We start from the raw sequence: 12057 nt of genomic DNA on the forward strand, positions 1-12057 counted from the left end.
CGTCCCTGGACTGCTGCACTAGTGCATAGTGAGCTGTAAATGTGTGGACTGATGACCAAACTGCAGCTCTACAAATGTCCTGGATCGGAACTTGCGCCAGGAAAGCAGTCGAGGAAGCTTGGGCCCTCGTGGAGTGAGCGGTGAGGTGCGGTGTTGAGACACCTGCCAGGTCATAGCAAGTCCGGATGCAAGACGTAATCCAGGAGGATAGGCGTTGTGAGGAGACCGGTAAGCCTTTCATTCGGTCGGCCACTGCAACAAAGAGTTGCGTCGTCTTTCTAAAGTGTCTTGTGCGGTCAATATAGAAAGCTAGGGCCCTGCGTACATCCAGAGAATGCAAACGCTGGTCATGGCGAGTAGCATGTGGTTTAGGATGGAAGACCGGGAGAAATATATCCTGATTGATGTGAAACGGAGAGACCACCTTAGGAAGAAAGACAGGATGTGGACGAAGCTGCACTTTATCCTTATGGAAAACTGTGTAAGGGGGCTCAGATGTAAGCGCCCTGAGTTCAGAAACGCGCCTTGCTGGGGTGATGGCTACGAGGAAGGCTGTCTTCCAGGATAGGTACAGAAGTGAACAGGTGGCCAGTGGCTCGAATGGAGGACCTGTGAGCTTGGAGAGAACCAGGTTGAGATCCCACGTCGGAACGGGTTGACGCTGTTGTGGGTACATCCGGTCCAAGCCCTTGAGGAACCTAACGACCATCGGGTTAGAGAATACCGAGGACGCGAGTTCCCCTGGGTGAAAAGCCGATATGGCGGCCAGGTGAACTCTCATTGAAGATATCGCCAAACCCTGCTGTTTTAGGGAGAGGAGATATTCCAATATGAGAGGAATAGGTGCCTGCAACGGGGACATGGCTCGTTGTTCGCACCAACAGGAGAACCGCTTCCACTTGGCCAAGTACGTGGTCCGTGTTGAAGGCTTCCTACTGCTCAGCAGAATCTGTTGGACAGAGTGCGAGCATTGTTGCTCTGCCTGGGTGAACCATGGAGCAACCACGCAGTGAGGTGGAGCGATTGCAGGTCGGGGTGACGCAGTCAGCCGTGGTCCTGAGAGATGAGATCTGGACATAATGGGAGCGGGATCGGTGTCTGAACCGAGAGCTCTAACAGTGTGGTGTACCAGTGTTGTCTCGGCCACGCTGGAGCGACCAGAATTACTTGTGCCTGGTCTCTGCGTAATTTGAGCAGCACCTTGTGGACCAGAGGAAATGGAGGGAAGGCATAAAACAGGTGGCCTTTCCAGGGGTGGAGAAACGCATCCGAGAGAGAGCCCGGAGCTCATCCTTGTAGGGAGCAGAACACGTGGCACTTTCTGTTGGCTCGAGATGCAAACAGGTCTACCTGGGGAAACCCCCACTTCTGGAAAACGGAATATATGATGTCCGGACGGACAGACCACTCATGCGTCTGAAAGGACCTGCTGAGTCGGTCCGCTAAAGTGTTCTGGACTCCAGGGAGGAACGATGCCGTGAGATGGATTGAGTGGGCGATGCAGAAGTCCCATAGGCGAATCGCCTCTTGGCATAGAGTCGACGAACGTGCTCCTCCTTGCCTGTTGATGTAAAACGTGGCCGTGGTGTTGTCGATGAGAACTAACACACAGCGGCCACGTAGGAGATTGAGAAATGCTTGGCACGCCAAGCGCACCGCCATCAATTCCCGAACATTGATGTGCAGGGACAGCTGGGGTGCAGTCCACAGGCCCTGGGTATGGTGTTCGTTGAGATGGGCACCCCAACCCAGCGATGATGCGTCTGTGACCAGGTGCAGAGAGGGTTGTGGGGCGTGAAATGGCATCCCCTCGCAAACCACATTGTGATCTAGCCACCAGGTGAGGGAGGTCAGGACCGAGTTCGGGACCGTGACCACCATGTTCAGGCTGTCCCGATGTGGGCGGTATACCGATGACACCCAGGTCTGGAGTGGGCGAAGCCGAAGTCTGGCATGCCTGGTTACGTATGTGCAAGAAGCCATGTGACCCAGCAGGGTAAGGCATGACCTCACCGTGGTAGTTGGGAAGGCCCTGAGCCCTTGAATGAGGCACGTGATGGTATGAAAGCGATTGTCTGGTAGGACAGCTTGTGCGCGTCCGGAGTCCAGGACTGCGCCGATAAATTCTATTCTCTGGGTAGGCTCTAGAGTGGATTTGTCCTTGTTGAGTAGGATGCCCAAATCGTTGAATGTGTGCACTATTATGTGGACGTGAGCTCGAACTTGCTCTTTGGTGCGACCGCGTACCAACCAGTCGTCTAGGTACGGGAACACCTGTATCCCTTGTCGGCGGAGGTATGCTGCCACGACAGCCATACATTTCGTAAACACTCTTGGGGCCGAGGATAGGCCGAAGGGAAGGACTGCAAATTGATAGTGCACCTTGCTTACCACGAATCGCAGGAAGCGCCTGTGAGGCGGGTAAATTGCAATATGAAAGTATGCGTCTTTCATGTCGAGGGCGGCGAACCAGTCTCCAGGATCGAGGGAAGGTATAATGGCCCCCAAAGAGACCATGCGGAACTTCAACTTTACTACGAATTTGTTGAGTCCGCGCAAGTCTAAGATGGGTCGCAGACCCCCTTTGGACTTGGGGATCAGGAAGTAGCGGGAATAAAATCCCCTGCCCCTTAACTCTAATGGAACCTCCTCTATGGCCCCCATAGATAGGAGCGTAGAAACCTCCTGTATAAGAAGTTGCTCGTGAGAAGGGTCCCTGAAGAGGGACGGGGAGGGGGGGTGGGAGGGAGGGGATGAAGAAAACTGGATAGCGTATCCCCTCTCCACCGTGCGAAGGACCCAACGGTCCGAGGTTATAAGGGACCAAGCACGGTGGAAGTGGGAGAGGCGATCCCGAAAGGAGGGGGCTGGATCCTGGGGGATGACTGGGGCGCCGTCCTCGACCGCACCTTCAAAAGTTCTGCCTGGGGCCTGAGGGTGGCCTTGGTGGCCCCTGGTTCTGACCAGGTTGAGGGCCGGTCCACCTTCTTCTACCACCCCGCCCCCGCCTCCTGGTAGAGTCCTGTCTCTGACGAGGTGGGGGGGGGTAGAAACGCTGAGGCTGGGGCCTAAATGGTCTGCGCTGAGGACCCGCAACATGCATCCCCAGGGAGCGCATGATTGTTCTGGAGTCCTTGAGGCTCTGCAGACGAGAGTCCGTCTTATCGGAGAACAACCCATGTCCCTCAAAGGGCAAATCCTGCAGGGTTTGCTGCAGTTCCGGAGGCAAACCCGAAACTTGGAGCCAGGAGATCCTCCGCATAGCGATACCTGACGCCAGGGTTCTCGCAGCCGAGTCTGCTATATCCAAGGAGGCCTGTAAGGAGGTCCGAGCCACCTTCTTACCTTCCTCGACTAAGGCCCCGAACTCTTCCCTGGAGTCTTGGGGGACCAATTCCTTGAACTTCCCCATAGAGTTCCAGGAATTAAAGCTATAACGGCTCAGGAGCGCCTGCTGGTTAGCCGCTCTGAGTTGTAACCCTCCGGCTGAATAAACCTTATGGCCAAACAAATAGAGGCGCTTAGCTTCCTTCGATTTGGGCGCTGCGGCCTGTTGACCGTGGCGCTCCCTTGCATTCACTGATGACACCACCAGTGAACACGGCTGGGGATGAGTATACAGATACTCATAGTCCTTTGAGGGGACAAAGTACTTTCTTTCCACCCCTCTGGCTGTGGGTGGGATAGAGGCAGGAGTTTGCCATATCGTAGTGGCGTTAGCCTGGATCGTGCGGATCAGGGGTAACGCCACTCTGGATGGGGCATCCGCCGAGAGGATGTTTACAATGGGGTCCTGCACCTCCACTATCTCCTCCGCTTGTAGGTCCATATTACGCGCCACCCTACGTAATAGGTCCTGGTGCGCCCGAAGATCTATCGGGGGTGGACCTGTGCACGACGTGCCCGCCACTGCCTCATCTGGGGAGGATGAGGAAGATGCCTCAGGTGGTAAGGGATCCAAGGGTGGGTCCTGGTCTACTGGTTCCTGGAGCGGAGCATCACCTGCCCCTGGGTCCAGGACGTCAGGTGGTGTGGGCACGGAAGCCTCCATGCCCCCTGGAGGAGGGCGAGAAATGGTGGACTCTGGGGCCCTTCTCTCAGAGTGCCCCGAGCGAGAGGCTGAAGGTGGTGGAGCCCCTTGAGATTGGTGGTACGCCCGCGGGGTCCAGAATGACCAGTGAGAAGGACCGTGAGCAGGGTCCTCCGCTATCTCCTGCCAGTGGCCCATGTCCTGTTCCTCGGCCTGCCCCTGAGGGGGGTATGCCGATCTCGATGCCCCATCGGAGGAGCGAGACACCGATCTCGAGGGCCATGGAGGTGCCAACCGCGCCGAGATGAGCTCCGGGGGATACGGTGCCGGTCTGGAGACGTTCTGTCTCTATGCGGTGCCGGTGAGCGGTGCCGAGATCGTGATCGGTGCCGATGACCGCGTCGGTGCCGAGAGTCGGACCTGGACCTGGATGGCGATCTCGAGTAGGCCCGGTGCCGGGAGCGGCCCCTCGACGTTGAGCTTCGCACGTAACGGTGCCGAGAACTACGTCTCGATGTCGAATGGTACCGACGATCATAGCGGTGCCGGGACGTAGAACGGTGCCGCGACGATGATCTTAGCCGCGAGTACGACCGGTGCAGAGGTGATATACGGCGCCGGGACTGCAAGCGGCGTGGGGACCTGCTTCGGGACCTGGAACGGTGCCGTGGTTCCAGCCCTTGAGATGGAGGGCGCATCAAGGCAGGTTTCCCCCTGGATTGCACCGGACGAGGGGCCAACGGTGCCGGTGGTTGGGGCGGTGCCGGCTCCGTGAGAGCAATCAAGTCTCTCGCCGTCGCGAAGGTCTCTGGGGTCGACGGGAGGCACGGTACCAACGCCGGTCGTGGTGGTGATCCTGTTTGCACCGGACTCAACGGCCTCGGAGCCGGAGTCGACGGTGCCGGAGGCACCTGTTTTTGGTGCTCCATTGGCGGACGCGGCTCTACCCCCGGCACCGGGGGGGCTGGCGTCTTAGGGACGGCAGTCTCCTGCGTCTTACGGGATTTTTTATGTCCCGGCGATAACTATCGGCGCCGAGGCACTTGCGGTGGGTGCGGTGCCGAAGGGGTCCGGTGCCGTGGAGGCTTGTCCGACGCCACTTGCGGTGTCGGGATAGTCGGTGCCGCCGGGGCACTGCGCACCGAGGCGCTTGGCGCTGGGGCTTGACGCGCCGATGGAGCTTCCGGGCTAAGTGCCGCCTCCATAAGGAGTTGCCGAAGCCGAAAGTTCCGCTCCTTCTTGGTTCTCGGTCTGAAGGCCTTACAGATCTTACACTTATCTGTTTGATGGGACTCTCCCAGGCACTTCGGACACGAGTCGTGCGGGTCACTTGTGGCCATAGGCTTAGCGCAGGACGCGCACTGCTTAAAGCCGGGAGCCTTGGGCATGAGCCCGGCCACGCGCCGGGGGAAAAAGGGGGAGAACAACCCCCTTAATCCCCTTTAACTATAGAACAACTGTTAATAAAGTAATTTAAACATCTAACTATATACAACTAGAACTATGACTATAACTATCTATAAACGGAATAAGCTAGGGAGAGTGGAGAACAGCTATGCCACGCTCCACAGTTCCAACGACCGTCAGGGGCGATAAGAAGGAACTGAGGGGGCGCTGGGTCGGCTGGGGTATATATCCAGCGCCATGAAGGCGCCACTCTAGGGGGCTCCACAGCCGACCCGCCGGTGTTGCTAGGGTAGAAAATTCTCTGACGATCGTGCACGCGGCGCGCGCACACCTAATTGGAATCGATATGAGCAAGCACTCGAAGAAGAACTATGGATTCTTGTTTTCCTGAAGCACCAGCTGATCATCATCATCATGATGTACCAATCCTAGTAGTATGGGAATCCTTGGCAGTTCAATAGAGCTTTCATGCTCACACATGTTCCCTGCGCCAACATTTTTACAAGTCGGAGTCTGTTTCCTCTCCCTTTGTGGAGGTCGCTCGTCATTAGGACTGCATCACAGACCACTTTAAATGACAGGCTGCTCCTGAAGTAGTTCTCTCATGGTAGGAATGTATGCCACCAGCCAAGCAGCTACACCAGTGGAAATTTAGACCATAAGTAACTGCAGCCAAAATTACATCAAAAGAAACAGTAATTAAGGATTTTCTAATCTCTCCTGGCATACTCACTTCAGTACTATTGTAAGTCACATTTACTTTAAAGCGGGAAGTTTCCTTTCCCCAACGTGTGAAGAAGAGAATGAAGTGGGTCCAGAGAGAGTACATTACACTACTGTACATTTCATGTTTTCAAGGTATCTAAAGCCTGGGTTAGATACCTTGAGATATTAAATTTAAATAAATTCAAGAATTGAGGAGGTGAGTGACTGGGGAATGTGCTGAACCTCAAACTGTTTTCAAAACTTAAAGGAGCCTTTACTTCTAGCCTAGAATATCACATACCCGATATTCACTACTCTCTCTCTCTCTCGAAGTATAGCTAAAGAAAAGCACAATAGGGTAATCTTTGGGAGTCGCAAGTCAATCTGCTTGATGTAGTTTTTGCCCCATTCATATTAACTTGCCAGATCTGATCATAAACTAGTTTAGCCTGAAATGTATTAAAACAATGTAACACTTTAAGCATGTGAAAGAGAGCCAGCGTAGATGGAACATAATGGCTACTTGGTTTTTGGAAACTCTGAGCACCCTCGTGGTAGGATTATGGCCTGTCTAACTGGACAACAGTCGGGCTGGCATATTTTTCATGTTCTAGTTTGTGTTGGTGGTAAAGATTAATAGCAGCCAACTTCCAAGTGGCTCATGATGCATCACAAGATATCACAGCAACTCCTTTTTACTCATGTGAGTTAGACTAGCATCTCATACACATGTATCATGACATCACTGACTGGACGAAACTACTATATGGTGGATGCACACTGGTTGAAAAACTGTACTCAGTAGCTGGAATGCTGTCAAACTGGGAGGGCGTACCTAATGGGGCTCCACATGCGTTTGCCCTCGGTCCAGTATTCATCAATATTTTCATTAATGACTTTAATAATGGAATGGAGAGTATGCTTATAAAGTTTACAGATGACATCAAGCTGGGAATGGTTGCAAGCACTTTGGAGGACAGGATTAGAATTCAAAACAGCCTTGACAAATTAGAGCATTGGTCTGAAATGAACAGAATGAAATTCATAGACTCATAGACTTTAAGGTAAAGACAAGTGCAGTACTCTGCACTTAGGAAAGAAAAATAAAATGCACAACTACAAAATGGGGAACAGGCTAGGTAGCAGAAAAGCTGAAAAGGATCTGAGAGTTATAATGGATCCCAAATTGAATGAGTCAACAATGTGATGCAGTTGTAAAAAAGGCTAATATTCTAGGATGTGTTAACAGGAGCGTCATATGTAAGACACGCGAGATCGCTGTCCTGCTATACTCAGCGCGAGTGAGGCCTCAGTTCTGGACAACACATTTTTAAAAAAACGTGGACAAACTGGAGAGAGTCCAGAGAACAACAACAAAAATGATAAAGGGTTTAGAAAACCTGATCTATGAGAAAAGTTAAAAAACCAGGCCTGTTTAGTATTGAGACAAGATGACTGAAGGGGGACCTGATAATGGTCTTCAAATATGTTACAGGCTTTTATAAAGAGGACTGTGATCAATTGTTCTCCATGTCCACTGAAGATAGAACAAGTAGTAACAGAATCTACAGCAAGGGAGATTTTGCTTAGATATCAGAAAAAACACCCCAAACCCCCACCTTTATAACTGAACACGTAGTTTAGCTCTGGAACAGGCCACCAATGGAGGTTGCAAAATCTCCACCATTGGAGATTTTTACCAACAGATTAGACAAAACACCAGTCAGGGATGGTCTAGGTTACTTGGTCTTGCCCTCAGTGCAGGGGAATGGACTAGATGACCTCTCAAGGTCCCTTCCAGCCCTATGTTTTTATATGAGCTAATCATAAAGGTTAACTTATTATTGTGTATCAATTCCTATTTCACAGTTGTGTGTTTAGTGTAATCTGAATAGACCCTCTTCATATAACCTACGAGAAGATCAAAAGTGACAAGCTTCTTCTATTGATGAAGCTATACCAATTAACAAGAATTCAGATTTAAGCACCAACAACTTCTACGCATTTGTGTAGTTCGCTACAGAAGAAAAAAGATTTCTGTGTAAGTGATACACCACTTCTCCATACTTCAGACATGATCTTACATTATTAGTTATCTGAAGCAAGTGTGTGGCACAGAGAAGCAGAAACTACAGGAGAAAATTTAAATGGGACATGGACTGCTTTAGTGAACTTCAAAGATGGTTTAAAATTTCTTCCCAGAATAGTTTCAGATGTTACAGTGAAGTTTATTGAAAACCAGTGGCATGCAACTGCTAAGCCCCAATATCCTAACATTACGTGAATTAATACTTCCACAAATATATCAAGCTTTCTATGGAGAATTGTACTATCCTTAAGTAAAATCATCTGCACAGGTCTTAGTACATTTAATACAATGTATTGCTTTTCTCCACTACTTAAGAAAAAATTCCCTGAAAAAGAAGTAGGTTAGAGACTTCTACAGATTCCAAATATGAATTTAAGGCTTGAATGGCAGACAAAATTGGCTCAAGTAATATATCAAAAGATGAGGAAACAGTGGATAGAACAATTTATCAGCAGTTCAAAAAGCAACTAAATCTGTGGCCTAACACAACTGTGATGAGAACCCCTTTTGCCTTTATCACTTTTGGGTGCTTCAAAGTCTAGCATCATTTTTTTTTTTTTTTTTTTACACCTACACTTCTCTTTGAATATTTATTTTAAGGATTTGTAGTACACAATAGAGAGAATGGGGGAGCACTCCCCATGTTCCTGAAAAAGAGAGTAAGTGAGAAACAAAATAAAATATTCAAAGTGGGCTCTCTCATCACTTAGATATCCCACAATATATTGCAAAAACCAATAGTTGTTCAGAGTGCATTTTAATTGAAACCTAGGTAAAGCCTGTTCATAAGTCACAAAAATCAAAACTCTAATTGTGGACAGCTGTCTAACGTTGTTTATTCAAGATTTGGCAAGTCAGTTTCTGGAAAGGATATAGGCTGTATTTTCACCACCACAAAGGCCATTGTGCAAACAGATTACTTCCATCAGCAACTGATACCTCGTATGAAGAGTTGGTATTTCTCAACATGACAAGTAATATAAAGTACATTTGTGGTAACATGTGAGCTCTTGACTTTTAGGGGTGAGGTGCTAATTGATTTAAAGAACTATATTGGAACTTGTCTACATGAAGAGCAGTTTGACTAAAAATGTGATTTTAAATTAATTTAGTCACATCAGTGGAAAGGACTGTGTGGACACTTCAGTTTAAATTAGGCTCATTTTGGTTTATCTTAAAATCAATTAATACATTTTAAAATAATCCAAATAAACTACTTTCAATCAAAATAAGGGATTGTCTACGCTTATAGTGCTGCTTCTCCTGCTGCCACAGGTACTCCGCCTTCCCAAGAAGTGGAAGCTGTCAACAGGAGAAGCCTTCCCATCAACATCACAGTGTCTACACTAGGAACTTCTGCCAGTACAACTATGTCGCTTGGGGTATGGATTTTCCACACCTTTGGGCGATGTAGTTATACAAACATAAGTTCCTAGTGTAGACTAAAGCTGTGTCTATACTGCCACTTTCAGCGTTAAAACTTTAGTCATTCAGGGGTGTAAAAAAACACCCCGAGCCATAAAAGTTTTAATGGTGAAAAGCGCCAGTATAGACAGCGCTTTATTGCTGGGTGGTTATTTTTTATTGCCGGGAGAGCTCTCCCCTAGCGATAAAGCGTGACTACACTGCCCACATCACAGCGCTGCTGCAGCCACACTATAACATGGGCAATGTAGACACACCCTAAGCCAAAGAGTGTCCACACAGAGGCTTTGCACTGGTTTACTTAAGCCTGTGCAAGTGTGTGTGTACACAACACTTTAGAAATCTCATATATGACCAAGTAGAACTAATCCCTTACATTATTGTTACTTATTGACAAAGTATTTTATCAAGCCTCTATTATAATCACTGAAAGAGTACTTAGGTTTGTATTTTTCCAAAATATGAAAAGGGTTAATTTAAAAACAAAAATGACCCCCAAAGTTATTTAATACATTTAGACTTAACACATGCCAGTGAAACGGACTATAAAGATACTTGAAAATTGGTGAATTGTGACTAAAGAAGTGTTGGTATAATCTAAACTATGACATTCTTACAATTATCCAAGCCTTCCCATATGGGCTGACAAAGTCTTAAAACACCAGCCACATTCAAACCAGCAACTCTGTCTATTACGGCAGGTGCTTAGATTCTACAGTGCAAAGTGTATCTACTAGCAACCTACTCTATTGGTTTTGGAGGACCAACTATAATTCAGTGACAAAGAGGTTGGAGATCCTTGTAGAAATTGAATGATTTAAGCTTTTCTTTAGCTACTAGGTGAACTATTTGTAACAGCTGAATTCAGACCTTTCATATTTGTGAAGCATCCAGACTTACATATTTGTTTGGTATTTGCAAATACACAAAACTGCTCACAAATTTCAGCCTGTGCATTGCTGGCTCCAACTATTCTGTATTTCAGCTGTGATCATCACTTAATTCACATAGTTCCTGTTCACTGACTGGATGAACAAGCCTTTATAAAACTACTGCTTCCTCAAAATCAGCTTAGATTTAGTTTTTAACTAATCTGAGCTACAGTCGTAAAATTTGCTGTCAACAAGTTCTGTTTGTGAAAACCCCGCAAAATGCAAGCAAGTTTCAAACACTGTCAAAAGAAACTAAATATTTAGAAATCTCTAGAGCATTGATAAAAATTCTCACTATCCTCTCAGTTCTATTAGCCTTACCCAAAGTAAATCTTCAAAAACTACCTTTAACAGTTAATTTACAATAGTTGCTCAACATTTTCAGAATACCTACAGGATTAATCTAGATTTAATCATTTTTGGTGCACTTTAAGGTTCTGAAACAAACCCAGAAGACAATTCTTAAGGCTCCTTCACTAACTGAAGCTTATTGAGAACAGGCACCGCTATTAGCCAGGATGGGCAGGGATGCAAAACCATGCTCTGAAGTATCCCTAGCCTCTGTTTGCCAGAAGCTGGGAATGGGCGACAGGGGATGGATCACTTGATTATGACCTGTTCTGTTAATTCCCTCTGAAACACATGACATTGGCCACGGTCAGAATACAGGATACTGGGCTAGATGGATCACGGGTCTGACCCAGTCTGGCCATTCTTATGTTCTTATATAGGCTTGAATTTCACATTTACACTAAGGCTCCTTGACATCATTCTGGCAATGGAAAGGGGCCTAAAAGTGGATGTAAAGGGATCTTAGTGTAACTCAGAATCAGCCTCTCTAGGCTACCAAATCCCTCTCCCTATTTTCCCAACAGAATCAATATGGCAACAGGAGCTGTTGCCAAAAGTCACGAGGGATGCACTGAATTACATCATATTCCAGTTTTTTATAGTTTTATGTGGAACATGAGGTCCCAGTGTGATACAGTGGCCGAGAGAGCTAATGTGATCCTGGGATGCATGAACAGGGGAAATCTCAAATAGGTGTAGAGAGGTTATTTTACCTCTATATTTAGCACACGTGTGACTGCTGCTGGAATTATGTCCAGTTCTGCTGTCCACAATTCAATAAGGATGCTGATAAATTGGAGAGGGTTAAGAGAAGAGCCATGGTAATGATCAAAGGATTAGAAAACATGCTTTTTAGTGATAGATTAGACTCAAGGAGCTCATTTAGCTTAACAAATAGAAGGTTAAGGGGTAACTTAATCACAGTCTATAAGTACTACATGGAAAACAAATATTTAATAATAGGCTCTAATCTAGAAGAGAAAGGTCTAACATGATTCAATAGCTGGAAGTTGAAGCTAGACAAATTCAGACTGGAAATAAAGCATAAATTTTTAACAGTAAGCATAGTTAACCATTGGAACAATTTACCAAAGGTCGTGGTGGATTCTCCATCACTT

At 47.6% G+C, this 12057-nt stretch overlaps 1 protein-coding gene across 4 annotated transcripts in view; it reads right to left on the reverse strand.

Annotated features, from left to right (window-relative positions):
• Positions 1 to 12057, reverse strand: part of XPO6 (exportin 6) — a 111977-nt gene that overhangs the window by 59484 nt on the left and 40436 nt on the right. The gene's annotated exons all lie outside the window — the stretch shown is intronic.

This window comes from Chrysemys picta, chromosome 10, assembly GCF_011386835.1.
Source record: "Chrysemys picta bellii isolate R12L10 chromosome 10, ASM1138683v2, whole genome shotgun sequence".
NCBI lineage: Eukaryota > Metazoa > Chordata > Testudines > Emydidae > Chrysemys > Chrysemys picta.